The sequence below is a fragment of the Dendropsophus ebraccatus genome, chromosome 2, assembly GCF_027789765.1.
Source record: "Dendropsophus ebraccatus isolate aDenEbr1 chromosome 2, aDenEbr1.pat, whole genome shotgun sequence".
In the NCBI taxonomy this organism is placed as follows: domain Eukaryota; kingdom Metazoa; phylum Chordata; class Amphibia; order Anura; family Hylidae; genus Dendropsophus; species Dendropsophus ebraccatus.
In genome coordinates, this window is record NC_091455.1 from 168,348,176 (window position 1) to 168,362,375 (window position 14,200).

At 40.5% G+C, this 14,200-nt stretch overlaps 1 protein-coding gene across 3 annotated transcripts in view; it reads right to left on the minus strand.

The window, feature by feature from the left end:
- The window catches only part of KAT2B (lysine acetyltransferase 2B), a 67,483-nt gene that overhangs the window by 46,668 nt on the left and 6,615 nt on the right, over nucleotides 1-14,200 (minus strand). The window lies entirely within an intron of this gene.

The window sequence follows — 14,200 nt, forward strand, 5'->3', positions numbered from 1 at the left end:
CTCCTCCTGCTCTATAACATTTTGCTGCCACATCAGACTACTTCTAAAACAGTACAGGTTCCCTTTAAATATTTAAATTTAAACAATTTAAAGGGTATATATACTTTGACATCCATTATGTTTAAAAGAACCAATGCATCTAAAAAGGAAAAAAAGAAGCAACATATCCTGTAACAGGTACAACAACAATCCAATGTAAAAAAATAAATAAAAATAAAATATGATATCCCTATTAAAGGCAATCCAACATTATGATGACTGCAGATAAATATTCCTATAACAACAACCGAGAAGGGTAGACCAGCTAATACAGAGTGCCATGGACTGCAGACAAATCCCACACGGCAATCCTTCCATTTCCCACTAACCATTACGTTTCTTCATGAAAATGTTAAATAATAGACGTCTGACAATTTTCATTCCAGCAAATTAATCCAACAAGTAGCAAGTAAGAATGGATGGAGAGACGGCGGCTCCTGAACTGAAACAAATTAATAGCATCCAATTACTTCCACATTCACACTCTCTTTATGCAAATTAATGACACGGTTAGCACTTTCCTGGAAGGCGCTAAAAGAGCTCAGAAACATAACCGCAACCCACCAGAGAGGGGAGCAAGTGCAATATGTGCTTTCTACTGCATATTATTGAATAGAGTCAAGTTCTGTATACTGGAATATCCTTTAGTGGATGATACATCTTACTGGGGGTAACTCTTCAATGCCTGCCTTGTATTGTATAGTAGCTCTACAATTATTTCACCAGCATTTTGCCTTATAGTTGAATAGGGTGGCAATAACAGAAGACGACCTATTATGTAAACATATTTTATAAAAGGGATGCCTCATGAAGACACCTCTGCAACATCTGTTCAGACCAAAACTGCAGCCAATTGCAACTTGCTCAAGTCTGATTGAAATTTGAATACCATTGTCTGAAGAAGTTGGATGCAACCCTAGGGAGTCTGGGAAACCATAGATACTAGATGCCTATGGCTGTATACATGTTTTCCTCAACTCCCCAGGGCTGTATCCAACTTCTTTAGCCTACGAAAATCAAAGTCTGAACGATCGGACTCGAGCATACTCGAGATGCAGTCATCTCTAATCATGTGACATTCACGTCCTACTCTCATCTTTTCTTTTTGTATTTCTACTTAAAAGCTGGAGAAATATTTTAGCAAAATATTAAAACTTTACAGAAAAGGTCATCCCAAGGACTTATCATTTTACTTTTCCTTCAGGGGGAAATGTTTTCTTTTATTTAATGATGACATTCGTTCTCATGTAAGATAACCTTACGCTTTATCTTGCTATATTTAATTTGCCTTCTCTTATCCTAACCTTTAAATTTCCCCAAATCCTTTGCAATTCAATATCATCTTGTCGGTGTCAAATGGCTTATAAAGTTTGGAAATATCTGGAAAAATTGAAAATGTACTCAAATCCAAGACCGATCATACATACATTGTACATACAGCACCACCATACCTCACTGTGCTGTATGTACAATGTGCATTGCTGAATATGTATACCAATGTGCAGAGTGCAGACATACAGCAAAGTGAGGCCTGGTAGTGCCAAAGGCTCAGAGAATGACAGGCCCCACCTCCTTGACACTATTCACAGCCTGAATTTTTTTGAAAATAAAAACAGACACAGGCAAAGCTATGTTCTGAATGCTTTGATTGATCAATCCAGTGGTGTCACCAGCTCAGTAGGCAGTAAGGAAGTGACAGATTTGATGTAATATGTTATATAAATATTAGTCCCATTACTATCCCAGTAGTTCTCATTTTTTTTCCTCCAGTTCCTGCATTCCCACTTTATAAATGTACATATACAACTCAATTAAAGGCAATCTTTTAGCACCCGGGAACTTCCTGAGGTACCCAAAGTGTGCTGTAGCTGACAGTCCCCTAGTGAGCATGTTACCTTTTGGTAATTTGTCCGTGAAGTGGATTATGCACAATCTAGGGCCTCCTATTGTAATGACGAGTCAATGAAGAGTTGTGGCTCAGTGTTTGTGCCACACTCTGCACGCCTCACCACTCCTTTCTCCTCCATCTTCTTCATGAACAATCTCTGGTGCCCGGCCTCCTGCTCACTCACACTGTCAGCCAGTGTCTCTGAGTGTTTCAGTCATAAACTGCCTATAGAAAACTGATCAGCAATCAGAGATAGTTGACTCCCCTACTCTAATTGTGGTGGAGCCGTGATCTAGGGGTAACCTAGGTAGAGACCAACAACAGGGTTTTTTTTGTGGATTCAATTCCCCAGATGGAAATGAAATTTAGTTATTTTTTATGTTTTTCTCTTTGTATTGTATTTCAATTTTTTTCTCAAAATTGTATATTTCCCAATCAGGTCAAAAATCATTTTAAAAAATCAGGTTTTTTTATACAAAGATTAGACTAAAAACAAAACCATATTTCCAACAGGGGAACTAAACCCTGGGGAAAAAATACTGGTCTCTAGGGGGGTGATTTACCCCTAGACACAGCTCCACATCAGTCCTCTGTAGTCAGTTTATGCCTGAAACAAACATTAAGAGACACTGACAGCATGAGTGAACAGAAGGCTGGGCAGCAGAGAATATTCATGAAGAAGACGAAGGAGAAAAAAGTGAAGAGGTTTCCCAGAGCCACAACTCCTCTTTGACTCTTCATTACAGTAAGAGACCTGAGATTGGGCATAATCCACTCCACAGACAAATTACCAACAGGTAACATGCTCACAAAGGGACTGCCAACTACAGCACACTGTCAGCATCTTAGGAACGGCCCAGGTGCTGACAAAGATTCCCTTTAACCTAACCATGCATCAGTTTGGGTGCTTCATATAACATGCCTGATGTTGATGATCCACCCCTTTAAGCATGTCCACCTCTTAACAAGAGTACACTTCACAAGGGTCAACCTGTTTTGTGTCCTTCAGCTAAAAGCATTGTTGTAGGCGCCTTTTTTCTGCTTACAAATTGATTTATGGGATAATGTCTGGAGTCCTTTTATTCTAAGATGAAGTTTAATGTGCCTACTAGTAAAAGCTAATTTGTCAAAAATCCATGATGTATTCTATAAAATAATCCCAGATAACGTCACTTAAAAGAGGACCTGTGGCCAAATTAAAAAAATAGATATTTACGTGAGTTTGTAGCCTCTTGTGCCCCAATTACAACTGTTTTTATTCTGGTTTTAAGCCCCAACTTTTCTGAGATTTTACTATTTGGCTAATAAATTGTCAGTCAACTGGGTGGGAACTTTTCTTTAGAAAGGGTGTTAATATTATACCCGCTTACTCAGATTCCTGTCCCCCTGAGCATAAAGGGGTAGTCCAATCTCAACTAATTTAGCTATACCTATGGGGCTTGTCATGTTAAATATTTTTGCAAATACTTCTCCTGATAGAGATATAGAGATTTATAAAGGGTGTAAATATACACCTGGTGTAAACTGCCCACGGCAACCAATCACAGCTCCTCTTTTTTTCTACCAGAGCTGAAAGCTAAGCTGTGATTGGTTACTCTGGACAGTTTACACCAGGTGTATATTTACACCCTTTCATTAATTGATGGTCTGTAGACCTAGACAACGAGCTGTCAACAATGGAAAGAAAAGTGCAGCATATCAGGAAAAGAGTCAAGTTTGCTAAATGAATGTATTAGAATTAGCAAAAATATAAAACTTGATGAGCCCAACAAGATTAACTATGTTAGTTGAGATGAGACTACCCCTTTAAGATTCAATCCCTTTTAGTGCCTTGGACACTAGTTAAATGGATACTCCAATTTAAGATAAAAAAAAAAACATACAGCATCACTCAGGGCGTGGGGCCTTAGCTCAGGGCAAAGATCCAGCTAAGCCTCCTGAGGCAGCAAAACATGATGGAGGGAGGAGCTGAGGAGCTGGAGACAATACCACAGTGAAAAAGAAATAACTACACAACTTCCATTTAGAAGTAAATCAAGATGCAACATACTAAAGCCAGCACAAGAAGCAATAATAGTATATTAAAGAGATTATATAAGATTACAGAAACATGACTGCTTTGCTCCAAAAACAGCATGACTCTCATCTCCTGTTTGGGTGTGGTTTTGTAATACGGCTGTTCCTGGAAGAAAGAAGCCATGTTTTTTGAAGGGCTGGATAAGTTATATGCCTTGAGGTAATAGTTTTATTTAAAGAGGCACTGTCATGAAAAAACCTGTTTTAATCAGTCAGAGTCTGAGTGGATGCATAATGGAAGTCTATGGGGCAGTCTCTTCACACTGACACGGCAGAGAAAGGATTGCGCTGATTTTGACAAGTTGTGATAGGTACACTTTAAATACAACTTTCTTTTACCGGAATATCTTAGGATATTCTGTATACAGTAAATATATACTGTGCCAGTACCAAAAATATATGTGAAAAAAAATAATTGTAGTAACTACAAGTGGTTTAAGTTATTTATATGGGGAATAACTATTTTTACAGAAGTGTAAGTCAAGTCAGCTGTTTCATGTTCCTCTCTGCTTGCCAAGTAAATTGGATCAGTGCTTGGTGGTAATACAATCTCCTCAATGCCAGCGCATGAAAGGATTGATTGTACAAAATAAAAATGTTTCTAACACTCTGATAGTTTCAATGAACACTTACAATGACAATCTGGTGCCAAGTAAATAAGAATTTCCTGGTTCATGGTTTTACTGCGATTTTATAAAATATTATTTGTGATTATGTTTGTGATTCATGTGAAACACTTGTTAGAAATGTGTGTTTTACATGTTTTTATAGAGTCCTCTAGAGAGCACAAATACAAAACACATGTATACTTTACAATATTCTACTATACGCTTAACGTAACATCTAGCCGCAGACTTGAAAAAGAAATAGAAATAAAAGAACAGAAACACAATAATATGCGGCATGTGAAACCAGTCATAGGAACGTTTTCCTAAACCTGGATTTATGGCATTGGGGGCAAGATGTCGGGTGGATAATTCTGTTCCTGACCACTGGCTATCAAGTGTCACGACCCTGCCAAACTATTCTCCATTTCCTTGTGTACCCCTGAATACTATAGATAATTGCAATCACACCTGTATGTTAAAGTGTTACTTGTCATCAGACATGTCAAAAGTTACTGATCACACCAGGTCTCACTCCCAGTGCAATCTCAAAATACAGCTAGGAGGAGTGCATGGCAGCATGTGTCTCTTCTCACCTGTCAATCAAATACAACTTCTTCACTTCAATAGTAAATAAAGCAAACAAGTCGGATGTTCTGCCGGCTGGATAGTGAAGCGCACACCATCTGGAAGTATCTCAGAATCACAACAGGTCACAGAAGTGAGCCCCAGTAACTTTCAACAGTTTTTATGACACGTTATTCATTACTGCAACTGACAGTAGTACTACTATAAGAAAAAAGTGTGAGCATGGTCACATAAAGGGTGCTTTCACATGGGTCTTAATTAGAGATGAGCGAACCGGGTTCGGGTTCGAGTCGATCCAAACCCGAACATTCGGCATTTGATTAGCTGGGGCTGCTGAACTTGGATAAAGCTCTAAAGTTGTCTGGAAAACATGGATACAGCCAATGACTATATCCATGATTTCCAGATAGCCTTAGGGCTTTATCCAACTTCAGCAGCCACCGCTAATCAAATGCCGAAAGTTCGGGTTCGGATCGACTCGAGCATGCTCAAGGTTCGCTCATCTCTAGTCTTAATCTCCACCAATCCTTAATGTTGCAGATTGTTCTCTAGAGACGTTATGCATCTGCATAAATTTTGGGGCCTGCAGATCCATTCATTCTATTTTTTTACATTTACCTAATTACCCAAAGCAACACATCAGTGTCAAACCCGCAAAATATCCACAATGGGCCCGTCGTGAGTAAAAGCACCGAAAAAGTCATATTTCTTGTAGGGTAGTTATGTATTTATAGATATTAAACACACAATAAACATTTGTAGATATTAACACACCGAAAAAAAGCTAAAATCTTGTGAAATTTCCATCTTACAACTGTCTCTAACATTAGGCAGACATCACAAAATCCAATGAATGAAAGTGCCGGCCACAGATCTCCTACTGTAGCCACAAGTGACCTCTTATGGCACTAGCCACAGATGTCCTTTATAATGTGCCTCATATGCCTCCTACAGTGGCAGTCACTGATATGCCTCACAACCAAGTCCACGCTTACCTCCTGTGCTGGTCTTCTCTAGAGGCACTAGAGATTTTGGCCATACAACAGCACAAAACTGGTATACGTGGGGGTATGAGAAACGCTGTTTTAAGGTCTTATTCCACTAAGCGATTTTTAAACGATAAATAATCTCAAAATTGTTCACCCAATTCCACAAACGAAGTCTTATTACACCGAACGATGCGCAAACAATCAACGATAAAAATAGGTCCAAATTCTATCAAGCGACCAACAATCTCTCGCTGTTGGAAACAATTATGGTTCAATTTACGAATGATCTGATGATTTTTCAAACGATAATCGTCCTGTGGAATAGGGACCTTATAGTGAGAAATTAGTTTTAGGTAGTATTACACTATTTTTTCCTGTTTACCTCCTTATTCAGACGCTTAATTCACAAATCCTGTGAAAGTCCATCTGATCCCTGGTGGGATTAGTGTTATACAGGAGTCTCCTACAGTTTGGTGTGCGGAAAGCTCATATGCATAAGCTCTGTAAGGCAAATACTCCCCTTTTCTTTGTCCTTTTGTCCCGGCTTTCTATGACTGTGTCACTCGGCTGGAGATTGCATATGAAAATGATTCTCAATGGTGCAGATCCTCCAGCTGTAAATAAACTTGGTGTTACAGGAAAAAGTCTTACTAGATTTGATAAATATTATTATTGTTATGATCATTATTATTTGTTAAGTATCAAATGTAAAATGAAAACAAATACTTCTCCTTAAACAATGTCTAATATACTCAGTGTAGCATTAACCGGGAGATAATAGGTTAAAAAATGTGCAGCCTGGAGAGGGAGGGGTGTGTTCAGTTCTGAAGAAGAAGCAACAAGTTAAGCGCCACCTCCGTGAGCTGTCAAAACAAGACAACTGGAGCCAAATAGAAATAAAGCTAACTCTGCACTCCACCGGTGCCCCCTCCCCACCGCACTCCGAGCACATAGACTGCCAGAGGGATAACAGATGTGTGTTGGTATAAGAAAGACAATTGACATGCACCAAGGAAATACGAGGCCATCCAGGCTAAAATCCACACAACCGGCAAGAGCCTAACCGGCAGTCGCTGGGCCACAAGGCTGTCTAGTTGTGACAGAGCAAAGACATCTTACAGGGAATAATACTGATGTTGTTACTTACAGCTCCTGCACTGACACTGAAGTGTTGAAACATAGAGTCTTAATGATGTAACAATATAATAGCTACCAGTGCACCTATACTACTGGTCGTAAATTCACACAAAAAAGTGGGAATGTGTGCGTGTGGGGGGGTCTTGTCATTTTTAACAACTTTGTTGTTACAAAGTTAATATGGAAAAATACACTGATGCAGTTGTCAAACTGATATAGGGAATTGCCTACAATTCTGTCCTAGTGCCAAGGAGAGGAGCAATGTTCAGGAAGAGGAAGTGGTTAATGTTCTGTATCTCTTGGGACATACTAATAAACAGAGGAAAGTTCTTTTCATTAAATTGCTGACATTCATTAGGGCGGGGATATGATGTGTCTATTGGAAGACAAAACAACCTACTTTATAATTATCCACTTTTATTACATGCGATGTAGAATAAGGGCCAGTCGCACTGAAGCTCCTCTGCACAGTATGTGGCCACAGTTTGGGCTGTGAGTCTGCAATCACATATAAATAAATATCAGTAGTGAAGTTTCAGGCTATGTTCACACTATGTAAGAGACCTGAAAAGATCATCCCGGCCGGTACTGCAGTACTGGCCGGATGATCTTTGCAGCCGCTGAGTTCTGATGCAGGCACATCCGTGCGTGCCTGAATCAAAACTCTCTACTGCACACTATGGAGCAGGCGGCCGGAGCCGCAGGCTCCACAGTGTGCACTGACATGGTTTTCTGCGGCTGCTATTCACTGAATAGCAGCCGCAGAACACTGACATGTCAGTTTCTTGCAGCGCCGCTAGGGATCCTGGCTGGAGCATATACCATGTGTATACGCTCTGGCCGGAATCCCATAGACAGCAAGGTAACATATATTTTCGGAATAATCACAGTCGTTGTACAACGGCCGTGGATTTATGAAAATATACGTTGTGTGAACATAGCCTCACAGTGTATTTCCAAAAAATATCAGCTTCCTCTATAATGCACTACGCTTCAGCAGAAATATCTCCTTATGTTGAAATAGTAGTTTTGCATGTTATGGTGGTTAAAATAAAGCAGACGATATTTCCACAGAAACGTGTTGGCATTACGTATACCTGCTTTCTGTTGTATATGGAAGATGTGTTCTCTCAATACAGCTTTGAAGAGCCCTGTTCAAATGCTGGAATTTTACTTTCTCTGGGGATATTGTGTACCGATCCATATATAACACACTGAAGGACTAATCTCTGGGGGTCTCTAGGAGATAAGCTAAGTAAACTTAAATACTTATACAGTGATACCTCGGTTCTCAAACTGCTCGGAACGCAAACAGTATTTTCAAGGAAAGTTTGCTTTGGTTCTCAAACACTTTTCGGGCACCCAGTTTCGAAGTACAGTAGTACTGCGGTATTCGAACAAAAATGCATATACAGTACAGTAGTAGTACAGTCAGTGCACCACCATCTCCCATCCTATACTGTATAAGATTGCTGGAGTGCATATACAGTACAGTAGTAGTACAGTCAGTGCACCACCATCTTCCATCCTGTACTGTATAAGATTGCTGGAGTGCATATACAGTACAGTAGTAGTACAGTCAGTGCACCACCATCTCCCATCCTATACTGTATAAGATTGCTGGAGTGCATATACAGTACAGTAGTAGTACAGTCAGTGCACCACCATCTTCCATCCTGTACTGTATAAGATTGCTGGAGTGCATATACAGTACAGTAGTAGTACAGTCAGTGCACCACCATCTTCCATCCTGTACTGTATAAGATTGCTGGAGTGCATATACAGCACAGTAGTAGTACAGTCAGTGCACCACCATCTTCCATCCTATACTGTATAAGATTGCTGGAGTGCATATACAGTACAGTAGTAGTACAGTCAGTGCACCACCATCTCCCATCCTGTACTGTATAAGACTGCTGGAGTGCATATACAGCACAGTAGTAGTACAGTCAGTGCACCACCATCTTCCATTCTATACTGTATAAGATTGCTGGAGTGCATATACAGTACAGTAGTAGTACAGTCAGTGCACCACCATCTCCCATCCTATACTGTATAAGATTGCTGGAGTGCATATACAGTACAGTAGTAGTACAGTCAGTGCACCACCATCTCCCATCTTGTACTGTACTGTATAAGATTGCTGGAGTGCATATACAGTACAGTAGTAGTACAGTCAGTGCACCACCATCTCCCATCCTGTACTGTATAAGACTGCTGGAGTGCATATACAGTACAGTAGTAGTACAGTCAGTGCACCACCATCTCCCATCCTGTACTGTATAAGACTGCTGGAGAGCATATACAGTACAGTAGTAGTACAGTCAGTGCACCACCATCTCCCATCCTGTAGTGTATAAGACTGCTGGAGTGTATATACAGTACAGTAGTAGTACAGTCAGTGCACCACCATCTCCCATCCTGTACTGTATTGTATAAGACTGCTGGAGTGCATATACAGTACAGTAATAGTACCGGCAGTGCACCACCATCTCCCATCCTGTACTGTATAAGACTGCTGGAGTGCATATACAGTACAGTAGTAGTACAGTCAGTGCACCACCATCTCCCATCCTGTACTGTATAAGACTGCTGGAGTGCATATACAGTACAGTAGAAGTACAGTCAGTGCACCACCATCTCCCATCCTGTACTGTATAAGATTGCTGGAGTGCATATACAGCACAGTAGTAGTACAGTCAGTGCACCACCATCTTCCATTCTATACTGTATAAGATTGCTGGAGTGCATATACAGTACAGTAGTAGTACAGTCAGTGCACCACCATCTCCCATCCTATACTGTATAAGATTGCTGGAGTGCATATACAGTACAGTAGTAGTACAGTCAGTGCACCACCATCTCCCATCTTGTACTGTACTGTATAAGATTGCTGGAGTGCATATACAGTACAGTAGTAGTACAGTCAGTGCACCACCATCTCCCATCCTGTACTGTATAAGACTGCTGGAGTGCATATACAGTACAGTAGTAGTACAGTCAGTGCACCGCCATCTCCCATCCTGTACTGTATAAGACTGCTGGAGTGCATATACAGTACAGTAGAAGTACAGTCAGTGCACCAGTATCTCACATCCTTTACAGTGAGGATAACTGAGGAGTTAGTGACTACTGTCCTATAACTGATGGGGTTTTTTTATGTTTTTTGTTTAAAATGTACTGTACAGTATAGTTAGTGCTGCTCTGTTATATACTTTACAGTATACAGTGCTGCTCTGTAATGTACTGCAGGGATTAAACTGGCTGTACTGTCTAGTATAGTTAGTGCTGCTCTGTTATATACTGTACAGTATATAGTGCTGTTCTGTAATTCTGCAGGGAATAAACTGGGCACTTTTCAATGTAATAAATAAGCATTGTAGGTAATTATTGGTGGGGGCTGGAACTAATTAGACACATTTACATTATTTCCTAGGGGAACACACTGCTCAGTTCTCAGACTGCCTTCTCGAACCAAATAAGTTCGAGAACTGATGTACCACTGTATTACTGTATGTATTGCAATAAAATTGTCCATTTGTCCCATGAAGTTCTCAGGTAGAGCCATGTAGTATAAGGGAAGCAGGTCCCATATTGGGAAATACACTTTGACATATGTTCCTGTGGAGAAAAGGCTGGTGATCTCCAGTACAAGGGGGACCGATTGCCCCGAGGCCCTTTACTACTGAAAGGAAACCCGTCATCACTTTCATGCAGCCCGCCCTGCTGGCTCTGATAGATCTCCCCCTATACCCAGATAGAGCTCTATCATTCAAGTGGAGCAGGGAGAAGTCACCGGTGACTGCTCTGATGACTTGTGGGTATATTATTGCCTCTTTGGATTGGCACAGTCACATCTAGTGTGAACGTAGCCTAGAATATGCCCTTGTGATGAATAAACACCTATAATATGATAGTGACAATGACTGTAAAGCTTGTACGTATGGCACCTGACTGCTGATGCCAATGACTGGATAATAAACAAACCAGCAGAGACGACCAGGGCAGCGGTGGATTTAACGGGTGTCTATATTTTCCCCTCATTCCTTCTACCAGGTTAATTTCTTCAACCCTCGACTGGCCCCTTGGAAATCAGAGGCGTCTGATCCTCCGTTAGTTCAACTATGCCAAAAACCTGAATTAATCATCATCTCGGTGGTTAAGTGGTCGCCTTTAATAAAGTCATGTTTTTGTCTGTTGCCCTTAATCACTTAGTAAAGATTAGGAAAAGACATAAGCCGGGCATTGACTCTGATTATTCCCCCCCCCCCTCTGCCTGGAGACGAGATACTAGAGAGCAGCACGGCCCTGATGGCAATCTGTCCATCGTGTGTATTCAGGCGCTCATACACAAATCCTCTATGGCCGCCCTCTGTTATCACTCACGTCTTCAACAACATCATTTTACTTTACAACACACAAAGATTTGTATATGTACATGCACCTTGTTCGACACATCCAATGAACTAACTGCGATGGTCATCATATTCACTAAATTATTATAGGTATATTACAAATAATAGGTACCCTTTAAATGCTGGCATCTGTGATATTCCCTATCAATACTAAACTGATGGTTATAATTGTCTGACCTGAAGAAGAGCTGATCAGAGAGTCACAATAGAGTGCAGTAGGTAGTCTTACTAACATACATCAGACATGCGTGTGAATGGTGCTGCCTTATGGTCCTTTTACACAAAGCGATAATTCGCCCAATCGATCGTTTAACGATTTTGAAGTAACTATGTGTTTTTACTAACGATCAGCGTTTAGACAGAGGGATAGATCGTTTGAAAAAATCGTTATTGCGATCGTTTTAAGATCGCTTAAGGCCATCTCACACATAGGGTAAATCGTTGAAAGACTGTTTACACGAAGCGATCTGCGAATTTTTTGCGAACGACCAGCGGTGATTTGAGAACTTGTTGAAAAATCAAAATGAACGATTTCTCGATCGTCGTTTGATCGTTTGCTGTGTTTACACGAGCCGATTATCGCTCCAATGCGATAATCGTTCCGTGTAAAAGCACCTTTAGGGTCCTATTACACTGAGCGATTTTTAACGACTAACGATAGCAAACGAGATTGTTTATCATTAACCTAAAATCGTTGGATAATCGTTTGATAAGATCGTTACTACTATCGTTATTGCGATCGTTACTATGATCGTTTACTCCTTCTGATCCCGGCCAAACAATGAACAATGAGCAATTACACTGAATGATTAGTGAACAAATGCGGAACTTGAGCAAAAAAATGTGGAATTACAGCAAACGATTAACGATAATTTTAGGTTCAGATCTAAATCAACGATCAACGACATACAAACGATTTTTCGATCGTTGCTTGCAATTACACAGAACGATTATTGTTTAAATTTGAACGATATAACGATTTTTCACATGATAATCGCCCCATGTAATAGGGCCCGTACAATGGGTGTTATCATAGGTGCCATTTACATAGAAGAGTCTGTAAAGAGGGGCTGCCAAATGGAAATATTCCATTGTAGTCTACAGTGAAGTTACAAGATCTGTGCTGTAAGGGGTCTCCCACCTACACACACCACCTCAGGACCCCAGAAACAAAGCATCATTTACAAAGGGGTCACATGGAACTGGATTAAATAGGAAACCGTACTAGACTTATTCAGCCGCTTTCATGGTATAACTGTGACACCACATCCCTCACATGACGGATCTTATTTCTGGAATACGCAGTGTATTAGGAATACAGCTGTCCAGGAAAAGCTTCGACATAAAACACTGGATTCCCTCTGATAGGTCAATACTTCAAAGCTGTATAGGGTATTATTGCTGACATGACTGCAGCGTTACATAACGTGCTGGATTTACTTTCACACATGAATGCATGGCTATCTTCCCTTTCATGACCAGACACAATGCATTCATGGTAAACGTGCACAATGAGACAGTATTAGGATTCAATACTCTGGATGTAGTCGATATTCTTAATGCACCACACGCTCAATGAAGTACTAGGATTCTGGGTGCCCAGTCCCTATAAGATGGGTAATAGTGATTCAGGCCATTCCTTTCTATAATATTAGGATATCGGCTTATATACAGTACAGAGACTGGGACTTTCCTATCAATTGGGAGATCAAAGAGCTGCCGTGCGGCACATGTAAGCCAAGGGTCAGCCCTTCCTTAACAGAAACCAATGGCAAATGTGGGGCTATGGGTAAATCGCTGCAGCCAAGTCAAACACAGCCAGCCAGTTGTTTTATTTAAAGGTGTTCACTATAAAAAAAGACTGATGGTATACTGTACGGCTGCGTTTACACACACAGATAATTAACCAATTTATCTGAGAGATGTTTGAAGCCAAAGCCAGGCACAGACTATAAACAGAGAACAGGACATAAAGGAAAGACTGAGATTTCTCCTCTTTTCAAATCCATTCCTGGCTTTGGCTTTAAAAAACTGTCAGATAAATTGGTTAATTATCTGTGTGTGTAAACGCAGCCTAAGAACCAATAAGTGCTATCAATAAGTGACCTTTAAGACCCCACAGTCACATGAGGAAACACCGCTAATAAAAAGCAGAGAGTTTGAATGAACTGGAAGGTGCTTGAAGTTCCCTCATCTCTAGTATGGTGACTTATGGTTGTGCTTGCACCAATCATATATGTGAAAATAGAAGAGTGACGGTATATTGTAAGAATATGCCATTAGTAAATCCACTCTGAGACCACCCAGTCACATGTACAAATGGTGCACTGCTTTCAATGTAGCACTTTGGCTTCTACAAGGCCATCATGTAGTTGCACCATTTCTGGTACTGCTGCCCACTGCTATTCATTTGCATGGTGCTTTGCTCAGCTGTAATATCAGTTGCATGTACAAATGGCCAAT